The following is an 18,752-nucleotide window of genomic DNA, read 5'->3' as shown; positions in this document are numbered from 1 at the left end:
AGAAAGAAAGGGCAGGACATTTTTTTTTTTAATTTTATTTTATTATGTTATGTTAGTCACCATACAATACATCATTAGTTGTTGATGTACTGACCCACGATTCATTGTTTTCATAAGACACCCAGTGCTCCATGCAGTACATGCCCTCCTTAATACCCACCACTGGGCTAACCCATCCCCCCCACACCCCTCCCCTCTAAAACCCTCAGTTTGTTTCTCAGAGTCCATAGCCTCTAATGGTTCATCTCTCCCTCCGATTTCCACGCCTTCATTTTTCCCTTCCTTCTCCTAATGTCTTCCATGCTATTCCTTATGTTCCATAAATAAGGGAAACCGTATGATAATTCACTTTCTCTGCTTGACTTATTTCACTTAGCATAATCTCCTCCAGTCCCATCCATGTTGATGTAAAAGTTGGGTATTCACCCTTTCTGATGGCTGAGTAATATTCCATTATATATATGGACCACATCTTCTTTATTCATTCCTCTGTGGAAGGGCATCTCAGCTATTTCCACAGTTTGGCAACTGCGGACATTGCTGCTATGAACATTGGGGTGCATATGGCCCTTCTTTTCACTACATCTGTGTCTTTGGGGTAAATACCCAGGAGTGCAATTGCTGGGTCATAGGGTAGCTCTATTTTTAATTTTTTGAGGCACCTCCACACTGTTTTCCAAAGTGGCTGTACAAACTTGCATTCCCACCAACAGTGTAAGAGGGTTCCCCATTCTCCACAACTTCTCCAACATTTGTTGTTTCTTGCCTTGTCAATTTTTGCCACTCTAACTGGTGTAAGGTGGTATCTCAATGTGGTTTTGATTTGAGTTTCCTTGATGGCTAATGATGATGAACATTTTCTCATGTGTCTGTTAGCCATTTGTATGTCTTCTTCGGAGAAGTGTCTGTTCATGTCTTCTGCCCATTTTTTGACTTGATTATTTGTTTTTTGTGTGTTGAGTTTGAGAAGTCCTTGATAGATCTTGGATACCAGCTGTTTATCTATAGTGTCATTTGCAAAGATCTTCTCCCATTCTGTGGGTTGCCTCTTTGTTTTGTTGACTGTTTCCTTTGCTGTGCAGAAGATTTTTATCTTGATGAAGTCCCAAAAGTTCATTTTTGCTTTTTTTTACTAGCTTTTGGAGATGTATCTTGAAAGAAGTTGCTGTGGCCATTGTCAAAGAGGTTATTGCCTATGTTCTCCTCTAGAATTTTGATGGACTCCTGCCTCACATTGAGGTCTTTCATCCATTTTGAGTTTATCTTTGTGCATGGTGTTAGAGAATGGTCGAGTTTCATTCTTCTGCATGTGGCTGTCCAATTTTCCCAGAACCATTTATTGAAGAGACTGTCCTTTTTCCATTGCATATTTTTTCCTGCCTTGTCGAAGATTATTTGACCATAGTTGAGGGTCCATATCTAGGTTCTCTATTCTGTTCCATTGGTCTAGATGTCTGTTTTTGTGCCAGTACCATGCTGTCTTGGTGATCACTGCTTTGTAATATAGCTTGAAATCGGGCAACGTGATGCCCCCAACTTTGTTTTTCTTTTTCAACATTTCCTTGGCAATTCAGGGTCTTTTCTGATTCCATACAAATTTTAGGATTGTTTGTTCCAGCTCTTTGAAAAAAGTCATTGGAACTTTGATCGGGATGGCATTGAAGGTATAGATTGCTCTGGGTAGCATAAACATTTTAACAATCTTTATTTTTCCGATCCATGAGCATGGAATATTTTTTCATCTTTTTGTGTCTTCTTCAATTTCTTTCATGAGTGTTCTGTAGTTCCTAGAGTATAGATCCTTTACCTCTTTGGTTAGGTTTATTCTGAGGTATCTTATGGTTTTTGGTGCTATTGTAAATGGAATCGTTTCTCTAATTTCTCTTTGTACACTTGCGTTGTTAGTGTATAAGAAAGAAACTGATTTCTGTGCATTGATTTTGTATCCTGCCACATTACTGAATTGCTGTATGAGTTCTAGTAATTTGGGGATGGAGTCTTTTGGGTTCTCCACATAAAGTATCATGTCATCTGCGAAAAGAGAGAGTTTGACTTCTTCTTTGCCAATCTGAATACCTTTTATTTCTTGTTGTTGTCTGATTGCTGTTGCTAGGACTTCTAGTACTATGTTGAACAATAGTGGTGAGAGTGGGCATCCTTGTCATGTTCCTGATCTTAAGGGAAAGGCTCTCAGCTTTTCCTCATTGAGGATGATATTCACTGTGGGTTTTTCATAGATGGATTTTATGAGCTTGAGGAATGTTCCCTCTATCCCTATACTCTGGAGAGTTTTAATCAGGAAAAGATGTTGTATTTTGTCAAATGCTTTTTCTGCATCAATTGAGAGGACCATATGGTTCTTCTCCCTCCTCTTATTAATGTGTTCTATTACATTGATTGATTTGTGAATGTTGAAGCACCCTTGCATCCCAGGGGTAAATCCCACTTGGTCATGGTGGATGATCCTTTCAATGTAATGTTGGATCCTATTAGCTAGGATTTTGTTGAGGATTTTGGAATCCATATTTATCAGGGATATTGGTCTGAAATTCTCCTTTTTGATGGGGTCTTTGCCTGGTTTGGGGATTAAGGTAATGCTGACCTCATAGAATGAGTCTGGAAGCTTTCCTTCTGTTTCTATTTTTTGAAACAACTTCAGTAGAATAGGTATTATTTCTTCTTTGAATGTTTGGTAGAATTCCCCAGGGAATCCATCAGGCCCTGGACTCTTGTTTTTTGGGAGGTTTTGGATCACTGCTTCAATATTGTTACTGGTTATTGGCCTATTCAGGTTGTCAATTTCTTCCTGTTTTAGTCTTGGCACCTTATAGGTTTCCCAGAAGGCATCCATTTCATCCAGACTGCTCAGTTTATTGGCATATAATTGTTGATAATAATTTCTAATAATTGTTTCTATTTCCTTGGTGTTAGTTGTGATCTCTCCCCTTTCATTCATAATTTTATTAATTTGGGCCTTTTCTCTTTTCTTTTGGATAAGTCTGGCCAGTGGTTTATCGATCTTATTAATTCTTTCAAAGAACCAACTTCTAGTTTCGTTTTTCTGATCTACTGTATTTCTGGGTCTAATTCATTGATATCTGCTCTAATCTTAATTATTTCTCTTCTAATGCATCGCTTAGGCATCGCTGGTTGCTTTTTCTCCAGTTCTTTAAGGTGTAGAGTTAGTTGATGAATTTGGGATTTTTCTATTTTTTTGAGTGAGGCTTGGATGGCTATGTATTTCCCCCTTAGGACCACCTTTGCAGGATCCCATAGGCTTTGGACTGATGTGTTTTCATTCTCATTCGTTTCCATGAATTGTTTAAGTTCTTCTTTGATTTCCTGGTTTCCCAAACATTCTTGAGCAGAGTGGTCTTTAGCTTCCAAGTGTTTGAATTTCTGCCAAATTTGTTCTTGTGATTGAGTTCCAGTTTTAAAGCATTATGGTCTGAGAATATGCAGGGAATAATCTCAATCTTTTGGTATCAGTTGAGACCTGATTTGTGATCCAGTATGTGGTCTATTCTGGAGAAAGTTCCATGTGTGCTTGAAAAGAATGAGTATTCTGTTGTTTTAGGGTGGAATGTTCTGTATATATCTATGAAGTCCATCTGGTCCCCTGTGTCATTCAAAGCTCTTGTTTCTTTGTTGATTTTCGGCTTAGATGATCTGCCCATTGCTGAGAGTGGAGTATTGAGGTCTCCTACAATTAACGTATTGTTATCAATATGACTCTTTACTTTGATTAACAGTTGGCTTATGTAGATGGCTGCTTCCATGTTGGGGGCATAGATATTTACAATTGTTAGATCTTCTTGTTGGATAGACCCTTTAAGAATGATATAGTGTCCTTCTGTGTCTCTAACTACAGTCTTTAGTTTAAAATCTAATTTTTCTGATATAAGAATTGCTACCCTAGCTTTCTTTTGAGGTCCATTGGCAAGGAAGATGGATCTCCATCCCTTCACTTTCAGTCTGGGTGTATTGTTAGGTTCAAAATGAGTCTCTTGTAGACAGCATATGGATGGGTCCAGTCTTTTTATCCAATCTGCAGTCCTGTGCCATTTTATGGGAGCATTTAGGCCATTCACGTTGAGAGTGATTATTGAAAGATATGAATTTACTGTCATCATGTTTCTTGTAAAGACCTTGTTTTTAGAGCTTGTCTCTGTAAATTTCTTTTCTATATCACTCTTGGGGTCTTTCTCCTTTTACAGAACACCCCTTCATATTCTTGCAGGGGCGGCTTAGTGGTCACATATTCTTTCAGTTTCTGCCTGTCCTGGAAGCTCTCCATCTCTCCATCCATTCTAAATGACAGCTTTGCCAGATGAAGTATTCTTGGCTGCATGTTCTTCTCATTTAGTACCCTGAATATATCTTGCCAGGCCTTTCTGGCTTGCCAGGTCTCTGTGGAGAGGTCTGATGTTATTTGGATCTTCCTCCCTCTGTACGTAAGGAATCTCTTCCCCCTAACTGCCCTTAAGATGGTTTTCTTTGTTCTAAGATTTGAGAGTTTTACTATTACATGCCGGGGTGTTGGCCTGTTTTCCTTGATCTTGGGAGGGGTCCTCTCTGCCTCCAGGACATGGATGTTTGTTTCATTCCCCAGATTAGGAAAGTTCTCGGCTACAATTTGCTCAAATATATCTTCTAGTCCTCTCTCTCTCTGCACTCCCTCAGGGATTCCAGTAATTCTGACATTGGAATGTTACATGGTGTCACTTATTTTTCTGATTCTATTTTCATGGATTCTGAGTTGTTTTTCCCTTGCTTCCTCTTTTCCCTTTTTATCTATTAAATTGTCTTCCAGGTCACTAATTCGTTCTGCTGCCTCACCCTAGCTGTTAGATTATCTAGATTGGATTGGATCTCATTGATAGCATTTTTAAGTTCTGCCAATTCAGCTTTCATTTCTGCCCTTATAGATTCTATGTTGCCATTAATCGATTTCTCCATTCTAGCCATTGTCTTCACAATTGCTAGCCTGAATTCCATCTCTGATATCTTGGTTATATCTGCATCCATTTATAAATCTGTGGCATAAGTCATAATCTGAGTCTTTCCTATTTTGGGGGTTCCTCCTCCTAGTCATTCTGTTGATGGGCAGTTGAGGGAATGTATAGAGTCCAAATTATTGACCACAACTCTAGGAAAATGCACCTGTTTCATAGGGACCTTAGGGTTGCTGGCCTCTTGTTCTCCCAGCCTGTCTTCTGGGGGAAGGGTCTGCCATGCTGTTACTCAGGCAACCCTGTTTGGGCAGAGTTGCCCTGACCCCTGTGGCAGGGGATGGGCTCAGTGAAAATGTGTTTTTGGGGGCTTTTGTTCACTGGCAGCTTTCCACATCTCTTCCGAGAGTCAGAGCAGAAGACACCGTTCCCAACCCTCTGCCTCAGAGCAGAGAGATCGCAGTCTGTTCTTCAGTGAGCTCTCCAGACCACACTGTCTCCGTTTCTGTCTGTGCTGGTATAAACTGCAGCGTCCTGGGTTGTGCATTCCCTCAGCAGCGCTCCCAGTCCTCTCCTCCAGTTTGGGGCACATCTCTGCCCTTTGTGCTTCTAAAACCACCAGCTGCCCCCAGTTCACATGCACCACACTGCCGCTCTGGTTTCTGTCAAGGGGGCTGCCCTAAAGTCCTTTCCCCACCTCTACTGGTCTGAGTCTGTGCCCCATCCCCAGAGTGGGAGGCTATCGCTCCCTGGTGGTGTAGGATCCCCATGGACAGGCTCCCTCCCACTGTCGTTTATCCTCTGATATCTGCCCGGAATCATGGCTTTCCGCTTTGTACCTCAAAACCAACCGCCTGCGATATTCTGTTTGTAGAGATCCAGATCTATCTTCTTACATCTCAGGCTGATTTTGTAGGTGTTCAGAGTGGTCAGGTAGATATCCAGCTCAATTCTGGGGACCGGTTGGAATAGGGTCCCCTACTCCTCCCCATCTTCTCCTGCTGTCAGGGCAGGACATTCTAATTGAAAAATATGAAGTACAATTATCTCTGTTTTCATATGGCATAATCTTACATGTAGAAAGCCCTAGAGACTCTAATATACACTCAGTTTCTATTTAAATTCCAGTCAAATTTTTTTGAATGTTGAAACAAATTCAGGAAAGTTTCACAATGTAAAATCAAAATACAAAAATAAGTTTTGTTTCTATATGCTACTAATGAAGTGTCCAAAGAAGAAATAAAGAAAACAATTCCATTTACAAAAGCATCAAAAGAATAAAATACTTAGAAATAAATTTAACCAAGAGGGCTGAAGCTTTGTACACTGAAAATGACAATATTAGTGAAAGAAATTAAAGAAGACATAAATAAATGCAAAGACTTCTCTGTTCATACGTTGGAAGACTTAGTGCTGTTGAAATGTCAATACTATTCAAAGCAATTTCCAGATTCAATGCAATACCTATCAAAATTCTAATGCATTTTTCACAGAAATAGTAAAAAATAGAAAAAAAATAATAAAATTACAGTTATTAAAATAGTATGGCATTGGCATAAAAATAGACATATAAACCAAATGAAATAAAGAGTCCAGAAATAAATCCAGGCACATACAGTTAATTTTTTAACAAGGGTGTTAGAAATGCACAATGAGGAAAAGATAATCTCTTCAACAAATGGTGCTGTGAAATCTGGATTTCCACATGCAAAAAAAAATAAAACTAGACCCTTATCTTACACTACAAGCAAAAATATAATGTTGTCTGGGCATGATTTCTTAGATATGACATTAAAACCATAGGCAACAAAAGCAAAAATTGACATATGGGACTATATAAAACTAAAATACTTCTGCACAGCAAAGAAACAATCAATAGCGTCAAAAGGAAATATACAGAATGGGAGAAAGTATTTGCAAAGGCTCTATCTGCTAAGTGCTTGAAATCCAAAATAAAGAAATCCTTCAACTTAGTATCAAAAAGCAAATAACGCAATTAAAAAAATGGGGAAGGATCTGAATAGATATTTTTCTAAAAGAGACATGTAAATAATTAACAGATATGTGAAAAGATGTTCAACATCACTAATTATCAGGAGAATGCAAATTAAAGCCAAAATGAGATGTCATCTCAAATCTGTTTGGATAGCTATTATCACATTATAAATAATAATACATGATAGAATAATATGTGTTGGTGAAGATGAGGAGGAATCGGAACTCTTGTACACTGTTAATTGTTAATGGGAATGTAAAATGGTGCAGCCACAATGGAACACAGTTACTCAAAAAATTAAAAATTGAACTATCATATGATCTGGTAATTCCATATCTGGGTATATATCTAAAAGCTTTGAAATCAGGATCTCCAAAAAATATCTGTTCAGTGTGACATTATCACAATGGCCAAGATGTGGACAGGTGAATGGATAAAGAAAATGTGCTGTGTACACACAGTTGAATATTATTCCACCTTAAAAAATAAGGAAATTATTCCATATGTGACAACATAAATGAACCTGGAAGGCATTACGCTAAGTGAAATAAGCCAGTCACACAAAACAAATACCACAAGATTCCATTTATAGGAGGTATATAAAATATTCAAAGTCAGAAATAAAGATAGAATGTTGATTGTCAGGGGCTGGGGCATGGGAGAAATGGGGAATTATCCACTTGAAAATTGTGAAGAAAAAAAATTGTGAATAACATCAATCACATATTAAGTGTTTATACTAAAAGAAAAAACTGATAAAATGAGGGCCCCTAACCATTTAACTATTAAAGTCAGACTTTGTTACATATGTTAATTACCAATCATAGAAAAAATTTTGGCAAATTGGAGATTTGGGATACTGCAGACTACTACCAAGCAATTTCACCTCTTGCTATGCTTAAATAGTTATAGATTCCTAACTACTATTAGTTATAGACCATAGATTTACTTTCACAGTAAGTTCCTCACTTTTTTCTACTAGAATTCATTGTGAATTACTACCTAATCTGTAAAGTATAGTATACGAGGGATATAATATATAAAAACTGTCAAAGTGACTGCTTCAAATAAATGTGCTTTACTATGCAATAAAAAATGCAGTGGCACCACAATGTCTGAAATGTGAGCCCTGTTTTCACTGTTTTTTAATAGGAAATACAGAACATTGTTTACTTGGCATGAAATGAAAAGAAAGGTGGTGATAATTCTATTAACATGATCCATGTAGATGGATCATCTTGATATTTCAGAGCCCAAAATAAGGTATAATTTTTTAAATCAAAATTGTCCTTTTAGGTTCTGTGTAATTTTAATTAACAAAACAGTTTACAGCTCTACTCTTTAATGTATAATGTGTAGCCCTGAACCTAGATACCAACATTTAGATTTTACTGAAACAATAAAATACTTTGCTTTGGAGTAAAAGGCAAAATAATAGCTCTTAATTAAATAATAAAAATTTATATCATTAATCTTCATCATTAGTATATTTCTATCAACTGTAGTTTTCTCTTTGAATAAACTAGCTTAAATTTTTAAAGTTCATTTATGCCAAAAATTATTTTTTGTTTTATAAAATGAATTTCCTAAGTATATAAGAAATATAGATTTTGCCTTTGAAACAATAACCTAGGCTTATTCAATATTTTATTATAACAACTACTCTCAGGTACTTAAACTGGAACATTTTTATTTTTCATAATAGTTTCAAATCAGTCTATCATGTCATATTTTTTAATTAACCCATTTGATCATTAACTATAATTTTATCATCCATTATATTTTAATATGACTTTAATAACCAAAATGTTAGCCAGCCATTGTACCACAGGAATTAACATATTGATATATTTACCTTGTTTTGCCAGGCTGTGCTAAATGACATAATTCATTTAGATGACTTTTACTGCCCTGATTAGGGTCTGTTCTCATTTTATAAATTTGTTGAAATCTGTCAAAATAATACATGTCTAAAATTACATTTATAGAACACTTATTAGATGTCACACACTGTGCTAAAAACTTTTTATGAGGGTTCTCATGAAATCCTCTACTAATAGTATCCTTATCTTACAAGTGACAGTGACACTTACAAGTGACAGTGTGTACTTGGTTCTTCATTGCAAAAAACAGAAACTACTTTTTTTAGAGAGTGTGCACACATGCGTGTGCGAGTGGGGAGAGGGGCAGAGGGAGAGGGAGAGAATCTTTTTTTTTCTGTTAAATTCATTTTTATTAATTGAAAACCCTATAACGAAACAGAAGAAAGGTGATATATGAATATGAGAAGCAGAATGAGGTAATTATCTATATGGTCTCAGACTATGGGGGGTGTGAATTACTTCCAGTTCAGCTTAGAAGGTGCTCACGGGGGAACGTGCCTGGCACACAAGAGTCGTGGCCACTTCCGCATTCAGATTTTAAATTGTGAGGGAGGAGGTACCCCAGAATATGTAAGGGATGCAGACATCATTTTGTCACTTAAGATGTCTCAGCACATGCTCCCAGAAAGCCTCTTGAAAACCTACTCCTCCCCCCTTCACCCAGGCTGGAGCAGGTCAGCTGTAGCTGATGAATTGGGTTACCCCACTCCATTCCCATCTCCTAGCTAGGATGGCCCACGCTGAGGACGGAGGGCTCTGGAGGAAGAGTGGAGAGGCTGACACCTTGGATTGTTTGGGACCACAGAGAAATTGCTGCAGTTCCTAGGGGAAGCTGGGGAGGCAGGGGATCAGGAGGGTTGAACCAGAGAAGCTCACGGTCCCTTCCTGCAGCACACTACACCGGCCCACACCTCCACCACTGTGTCCAACAGGAGCTGAGGATTTCCCATTTGGCTTAAGATACATGTGTCTCTCTCTTTTTTTTTTCTTTTTTTTTTTTTTTATTAACATATAATGTATTATTTGTTTCAGGGGTACAGGTCTGTGATTCATCAGTCTTACACAATTCAAAGCACTCACCATAGCACATACCCTCCCCAATGTCCATCACCCAGCCACCCCATCCCTCCCACCCTGCTCCACTCCAGCAACACTCAGTTTGTTTCCTGAGATTAAGAGTCTCTTATGGTTTGTTTCCCTCTCTGGTTTCCTCTTGTTTCTATAAGAGGAATATTTTTTCCCCCTCCCTTCTCCTATGAGCCTCTGCCTTGTTTCACAAATTCCTCATATCAGTGAGATCATATAATTGTTTTTCTCTGATTGACTTATTTCGCTTAGCATAATACAGAGGGAGAGAGAATCTTAAGCAGGCTCCACACTCATTGTAGAGCTCCACGTGGAGCCCCACATGGGGCTTGATCTCACGACCCTGAGGTCATGACCTGAACAAAATCAAGAGTCAGATGCTTAACAGACTGAGCCACCCAGGTGCCCCAAACAGAAACCATTTTTGACTAACTTAAATCTAAAATTAATTTATTGGAAAGGTAGTTCATAAATGAACTTGAAAGTGGGAAGGCAGAGGAAACCAAGCCATACCCAAGATAGTACCAAATGAAAAATCTGCTTAGGATTCTGTTAATAGAACAATTTCCACTGGACATTCACTCCCACTACCCACTCTACTGTCTTTGGAAACCCAATGATGTGCCAATGGACTCACCATTCAACCACAGCGAACATAAATGTTCTCTAACTTGACCTATATATTTGTCTCAAAATTCTACTTTCTGTATATTTTTCAAGTTTTTTGTCTATTGCACTATATTTGCTCCCAAAACCCATTTTTTCAATAGTATAGTCCAATCCTATAAAAATTAAGCCATGTAGGAAGAAAGCAGAGCAAATGGTCCCTGTGGAAAATCTGATTCCAAAGTGGGTGTGGAGTTTAGAAGGACAGGAGTGAAAAGGGAAAAAGGAATTGAATCAAGCATGCCCAGTTTATTTTTAGCAAATACTTTATTCATTTCCATATTAGTTCCTCCACTGAGGAGGAAAAAAGTGAATGTCTTGCAGTGTTATGATAATGGGTGGAATCACTAGTATATATGGAAGGAGCCAGGAACGAGGAAGAAACTTTCCATCCCAGACAGCACATGTCTTTCTCTATACCTTGAATTGAAAGTTATTTAAGAACACTATTAGTCAGGGTTCTCCATGAGGAATTGGCTCACTTAGTTATGGCAGCTGAGAAGTCCCACGAAATGCCATCTGCAAGCTGGAGACTCAGGAAAGCCAGTAGTGTAATTCAGTCTGAGTCTGAAGGCATGAGCACCATGGGAGCTGATGGTATAAATCCCAATTTCGACAGATGAGATGTCCAAGCTCAACAGCAAGACAGGGAAAATACAAATTCTTCCTTCCTCTGTCTTTTGTTCTTTTCAGGACTTCAGTGGATTGGTGATGCCCACCCACATCAGGGAGGGTAATCTACTTTACTGAGTCCACCAAATAAAATGCTAATTTCATCTAGAAACGCCCAGAAAAAAACTCAGAAATAATGTTTAATCTGGGTACCTGATGACCTGTCAAGTTGACATATAAAGATAACCATTACAAGTCCACATCTTGTTAATCTGGCACCCATATGCATCTCTTTAAACCATACTTAATCCCCCAATAAACACAAGAGTGATCATAATCCCACCTAACATTATAGAACTATCCTGCATACAATTGAACATACACTAACCCCTTCCCCAGAGGAGGAGGTAAAGTCCTTGAGCATTGTTTACTGTTCTTGATATCTCATAACTTAAATACTATGATATAAAACATCAATACATCTTATGTTATATAATAACGGAATAAAAGATAAAAGAAAACAGATATATATGGTAAGTACATACGTAAATAAATAAATAAATAGTGTGTGCATGCACACACACACACACACATACACATGCAAACATAACAAAATAAGGAGAGAATACCCATGACAATTACAATACTATTTTCTGTAACTTGTTATGTGGTTGTTTATAAATACCTTCTTCCACTGTCCATTCTGTATCTCCTTTGCCTTCAGCAAGCACCTCACTTCAACTGGTTGTGGTTCTTTATCTGGTAGGATGACTCAAACTAATTCTTGAAGGGTCTGGACCATAACTAGACCTGCCTAGATTGGATTGTTGTAGTTTTCTATTATCCTTAATCACAGATTACAGTAACATTAAAGCACTCTAATGGATCTCCTTTATTCCTGACATACTATTTATTGCCTTCACTGTAGAGTAGTAATCCAATTTCCCCTGGATAGGATTAATCACCCCAGCCAACCTTGTAACACCTTTCTTTCTTTACCTCTTGATTCAGAGGCATGAGAATGTCAAAGGTGCTGAATGGCAGTCTTAACTTCCAGTTCAAAGGAATCTTTGTTCTGTCTCCTGGTGGGAGCATTTATCCCTCTGGAACAAAGATCTTTAGGCTAGCTGAGCATAAGCAAGGAAGCAGGAAGCAAATATTTTGCTAGTGCATCACTAAGAGTAATAGTGATTGATGCCACACCCATTTCTAGCCCTTGGTTCCTGGATCCATGAAATCTGGCTATTAAATAAATGGTAGTAAATGGGTAGTAAATATATTGGATATTGATCCAGAGCATAAAAAGCCTATGGAGAACCGTTCCCTAGCCCTGCAAGGTATTGCCACCATGCTAGCACTGTAACAAGTCTTCAAAAGGCCATTCCACCATTCTGTCAAGCCAGCTGTTTCAGGATGGTGGGGAACATGTAAAAATTAGTGAGTTTTATGAGCAAGGACCCATTGTTGTACTTATTTTGCTATAAAGTGAGTTCAGAAACATGATAGTGAACAAAGCATTCTATAAGCCCATTGATGATAGTTTTGGCAAAATCAGTGCATGCATGAAAGGCAGATCCATATCCACAGTAAATATCTATTCCGTTAAGAAAAAAAAAATGCTGTCTCATCCATGATGAAAGGAATCCAATGTGATTAATACACTAGCAGGTACTGACTGATACCCTAGGGAATGGAGCCATACAGGAAAATCAGTATTTGTTTCTGTTGCCAGCATATTGGGCACTCAACAGTAGCCATAGGCAAGCTGGTTAATAGAAGTCTATATTTTTAAGCCCATGAATAACTTCCATAACTGCCACTATGGTCAATTTGTTCACCAACCAGGTAACGATATGAGTGGCCAGGGAAAGAAGCTGACTTGTATCCAAATAATGGGTCATCCTATCCACTTGCTTATTTAAATCTTCTTTGACTGAGGTCAACCTTTAGTGAGCAGTCCCATGGGACACAAATATTTTCATGTTTATTGCTTATTCAGAGAGGTTTAACCATATACCTCTTCCCCAAATTTCCTTGCCCCCAATTGTCCAATCATGTTCCTTCCAAAGCCCTAACCATATAGCCAAATCATTGGACATGGCTCATGAATGTATGCCTGTCCATTTCTACTTCTAGGCAAAGTGAACAACCAGGTATACTGCTCAAGTTCTGCACACTGGGAGGATTTCTCTTTACTGTTATCTTTCAAAGATGTCCCAGAGAGGGGCTGTAGTGCTGCAGCTTTCCACCTTTAGGTGGTACCTCTCTATCATGCAGGGTGATCTGTAAACTAGGCCTGAATCTTCTCTTTCTCTGTCAACTCATTATAGGGAACTTACCATGAGACCGTAAGTTCAAGCTGGGAGAGAGAAGGCAGTGTAGCAGGAATGGGGACTATGGGCATTCTGGATACTTCTTCATGTAACTTAATTTGCCTTTAGAGCCTACTTGGGCCTGATATATGTGTATTATCTCCATTTGATGATGGAGTGCTGCTGGGCAAGCCCAACTTTATGGCTTGGTAGGCTTACCCAGTTCATGATGGGCAAATTCAGGTGGCTCATGGTTAAGTATTCAGGATCTACTAAAGCCCAGTAATATGCCAAGAACTATTTATATATATTTTTTATTTTTTATTTTTTAACGATTTTATTTATTTATTTGACAGAGAGAGACACAGCAAGAGAGGGAACACAAGCAAGGGGAGTGGGAGAAGGAGAAGCAGGCTTCCTGCTGAGCAGGGAGCCCAATATGGAGCTCAATCCCAGGACCCTGGGATCATGACCTGAGCCAAAGGCAGACGCTTAATGACTGAGCCACCCAGGTGCCCCAAGAACTGTTTATAATAAAGAAAATAGTTACCTGCAGATGATGGCAAGGCCTTGCTTCAAAATCCTACAAGCTTGCACTGTGGTTCACCTATAAGGGCCTGCCAAAAGCTCCAAAGAGCATCCCTATCTGAAACTGATACCTCAAGCACCATTTGACCTGTGGTATCATATAATTCAAGTGGCAGAGCAGTTTGCACAGCAGCAGCACCCTCGACTAGTTGCAGAACCTTCTCTTCTGGGCCTTACTCAAAACTAGTGTCTTTTCAGGTCAATTAGTAAATGGGTTAGGATAATGCTGATAAAAGCATTGTTGAGCATCTTTTCATGTACCCATTGTCCATTTGCATGTCTTTGGAAAAATGTGTATTCAAGTCCTTTGCCCATTTTTAAATTGGTCTGCTTGTTATTTTGCTATTGAGTTGTATGAGTTCCCTATATATTTTGGATATTAACCCCTCATCAGATATATGATTTGCACAAATTTTCCCCCATTCTGTAGAACAGCTTTTTATTTTGCTGATTGTTTATTTCTCTGTGCAAAAACTTTTTAGTTTGATGTAGCCCCAATTGTTTATATTTGTTTGTGTTGCTTGTGATTTTGGTGTCATATCCAAAAACTCATCCCCAGGTCCAATGTTATATAGCTGATTACCTATGATATCTTTTAGTAGTTTTACAGTTTTGGATTTCACATGCAGTCTTACATTAAGTCTTATGTTAAGCCAGCAGGTGACTGGATGAGATGGGCGCCTGAATTTCCAGGATCCTGAAGGGAACCTACTGCTATGGGATATGCCTCAGGTTTCTTGAGCCAGCAAATGCCAGGGTGAGCCTGGGGCCTTAGAACCCATGACGAACCCTGCCATGGAAGCTGCCTGGGGTCATAGAAGCTTCCTAGGCTGCTGAAGTAGGCAGGCACCAATATGAGCCGGGGTCTGGGTTCATAAGAGCCTGCCAGGAGCCTGGAGCCAAGGATCCCTTTGGGGCCACCAGAGCCTACAGGTGCTAGTGTGGGCCTGGGCCCTGGGTTTGTGGGAGCCCACAGGTAGCCACTTAGGATGGCAAGATTTGACCTGGTTTTGGGGTGGGCAGTCTCTTTAATCCACAGTGAAGTCAGGTGGTCATTTTACTCTCCTCTCATGAGGAATGTGCCTCCATGTTGGGCTGCCCAGGCTTGGAGGAGGAGTAATAGGAGTTCTATCTTTTCTAACATTCTCAATGTGTCTTTTTCTTATTTCTGGTCTTCATCCAGTTGTTGTTATCCCTCAAATGCAGCCCTTCACTCTTGTGAAGGTATTTTTATATGCACACAGTTGCTCAAATTAATGTTTTGGGGAGAAGGGCAAAGGGTAGAAATTCTTACAGCACCATTTTGCTGAAGTCACTCCAAGAACTCTTGCATTGCATTCTGGTTTCTCAATTCAGTGATTGCAGTTCCTACTGTGCAGTCTGTCCTACATTAAAAAGAAATGATCCCAGAGCTCTTCAGGGATGCCTATTTCCCATCACAAATTTATTTCTCATAGTGTTGGTAAAAGATATATAATCTGGATCCTCCCAGTGTGGATAACTCTTTGTTGACAAATCCTTTCTCACATTCCAATCCCCTTAAGCCTTTGACTCCCAACTACTATATTAAACCAAAACATATCTGTCGTTTCCAATTTGCTCATGGTGGGTCTCCTTTGGGTTCATGCTTCAGCCAATTAAACAAAAAACCATTAGGGTTCTTTCTAACTATACAGATGCAACATTAAATGCAGAACCTTTTGTTAGTAAGCTCATGTCAAGAATTCTACCTGATCCAACTTTATGTTCCTTTCATCATTATTCCACATTCTTAGTATCTATTCTCAAACATGTTCCCCAGATTTCTGTCTGTACATTAGAAACTGCAAGTAGTTCTTTTGGGGTGTAGTACACCTCCTTATGGGTCACATTTAAGGGCTTGCTGGATCTTATCGTTAGGTGCCTGATGGGATTTGAGTCTAGCTATAGTTATAGAAACCAAGAGGGATGGTGGAGTTTGGTCCTAAGAAGAATCAGCATTATCTTGCATGACAACTCCCTTAGGTAAAGCCATTACAGTTTCCACATGCAATGCCACATTAATCTAATCAGATTGAGATGAAAAGGTTGATATCACTTTGGGTAAAGAGGCCAATATCACTTGGGATGGGGATACTGCTGCCAGTGGGGGTGGGGAAGTCACTTCTGCTTGAGTTAAAATGGCCAATCTCACTGGCAATTGGAGAGAACTCTTCTACAGGTAAAGTATCATCAAAGTTTAGGAGCTTAATGTCCCCAACTTCAATAGGTTTTGCCCACTTGTCGTTATCCCAACTTAGATCCCATTGTTTCTTAATCAATGTCCTCAATTTAACAGTAGACACTTTATGAGACTGGAAGTTCAAACTGCAATGTAATTCAGTCAGTTGCAGTATGAGGTTCTATGTCTGATTTTCAGCAATTTCAGCCCTGCAGCTACAGGAAATAAAGGTCTCCTTCAGGGTACACTTAGAAGCTCTCAGGTCATTTATATGGTACCTGAGCTGGGGATTTGAAATCCTGAGCTCATCTTTTACCTTCACCACTTTGTCAAGGGAAATTAGGAGCAAACTACCAACGTTATTATATTTGCTAGTGTTCAAAAAAATATTCAAAAGTATATACAGAATCACCTTGCTCTTTGATTCTTGTAAATAGTTGATTAGGTGTATCCAATGCAGATTTTTTTAAAGATTTTATTTATTTATTTGACAGAGAGAGAGACAGCGAGAGCAGGAACACAAGCAGGGGGAGTGGGAGAGGGAGAAGCAGGTTTCCCGCCGAGCAGGGAACCCGATGTGGGGCCCGATCCCAAGACCCTGGGATCATGACCTGAGCCAAAGGCAGATGCCACCCAGGCGCCCCTCCAATGCAGATATTTTGCATGTCTCTATAAACAGTTTACACCATGGGTTTTCAGTACTCTCTTTACTACTGGAAGTAGGGATATCAGTATTTTCAAAACCAATTATATTAAAGAGCCAATTTTAGAAATCCTAAGACCAATTTAGAAAACTTATCCTTAAAATTCTCTTTCTCTAGGGCCATTTTTGGTACTAAAGTCTTTATTAGGGTTCTCCAGAGATTAATAAGAACCAATAAAAATTACAGAGAGATAGATGTAGATATAGATATATATATATAGATAAAAGGAGATTTGTTATGAGGAATTGGTTCACATGATTATGGGGACTGAGATGTCTCATGATTTATCTGCCATCTACAAGCTGAAGACCCAGGAACACCAATGGTTTAATTCATTCTGAGTCCAAAGGCCTGAAGTACCAAGAGCCCAGTCCAAGAGCAGGAGCAGACATTATGATATGCCCCAGCTCAAATAGTGAGGCAAGAAAAAAGAGACAAATTCCTCCTTCCTTTGATTTTTGTACTATTCATGCTCTCAGTGGATTGATAATGCCTTCCCACATTGCGAAGTGCAATCTTCTTTATTGAGTCCATCAAATCAAATGTTCATCTCACCCAGTAAAGCCCTTACAGACACACACAGAAATAATGTTTAATCTGGGCCCCTAAGGCAGGTCAAGGTGATACAAAATTAACCACCACAAGAGCAGAAGTCATAGCTTATACCTCTATCAATCACTACATAGCACCGAGAATTGCATACATTAAATACTCGATTCTATTTTTTGTGTTCATATAATCAAATGATAGAATGGAGGGCTCTTATTATGTTCTCGAATTTTCTCAAAGAAGGTAATGGGAAAATTCATATTAACTTGAGAAACTAATAAATACACTAAAGAATTATATGTTAATACCTACATACACAGTGTTCTATAAAATCTAAGAGCTAGAAAAAATGACATAAAACTTATAAAGATTGATAATGTTAAAATCATGTCATCTTCTAGCTGTACTTCTGAGATGGCATTGTAAGGATCTCACTGGACCCAATCCTCAGTGAAACAAGCAAAATGTCGAAATCTGTTGTTGTTTTTTTTTAATGAATCTAAAGTCTCTGGAAACTGTCATATGTTCATGCAGCAAACAAACGAATATCCAAGAAAATTAACTAAAACTTTCTAAGAGCAAGTGGAATCTGTGGTATTTCAACAATGGCCTGAGTCTCAGTTTCCCTTGTCTGCAGGTTAGCTCAACAAAAGCACCAATCCAGTGGGTATGGTCAAGAAGACGGGACTTCTAAAACATTTAGTGCACAATCAAATGTATAAATTCTCATTGGGTGGAGTAAGCTTCCACATTTCAAATACCTTCCATCTCAGTGGAAGAGGCTAAATTCCTTGTGAGTGTAGCCAAAAGATCAGGGGCTCTCTTACTCCAACCAGGCACCATTCATTAAATGAAGGATCTACTTCAGGTGCATCAGGCTGAGAAATACTAGTCTCAATCATGCTCTACCACTTCACTTTTAGGGCAGAGAGTCCACACCAGGAGAAGCGAGCCAAGAAAGCTAGGGGCTCAAACCTTTTCCCCAGCCCAGTGTAGTGGTTCAGCAAATTTTCACAGGTATAAAGGAAGTTCATAAGAAACGAAAGCTAAAAATACCTATACCTACCCAAATGAACTGACTTTATGTGAACAGAATACAAGGAAGTTCAAGTCTAAGGGCACTCAAATATGCCTTTTCTTAATTAATAGCAACAAGCTAGACCATAGGCCAGGTAGTTCATGAGAGAAAACTGGTAAAGAGCCA

The 18,752-nt window shown here is 38.9% G+C and overlaps 1 pseudogene; it reads right to left on the bottom strand.

Annotated features, from left to right (window-relative positions):
• The window catches only part of LOC118528494 (actin-related protein T1-like), a 70,831-nt pseudogene extending 52,381 nt beyond the window's left edge, over positions 1-18,450 (bottom strand).
• Between the last annotated feature and the right edge of the window lie 302 nt (positions 18,451-18,752).

This window comes from Halichoerus grypus, chromosome X, assembly GCF_964656455.1.
Source record: "Halichoerus grypus chromosome X, mHalGry1.hap1.1, whole genome shotgun sequence".
NCBI lineage: Eukaryota > Metazoa > Chordata > Mammalia > Carnivora > Phocidae > Halichoerus > Halichoerus grypus.
Note: the sequence above shows the minus strand (reverse complement) of the source record. Positions and strands in the feature narration are given on the sequence as shown.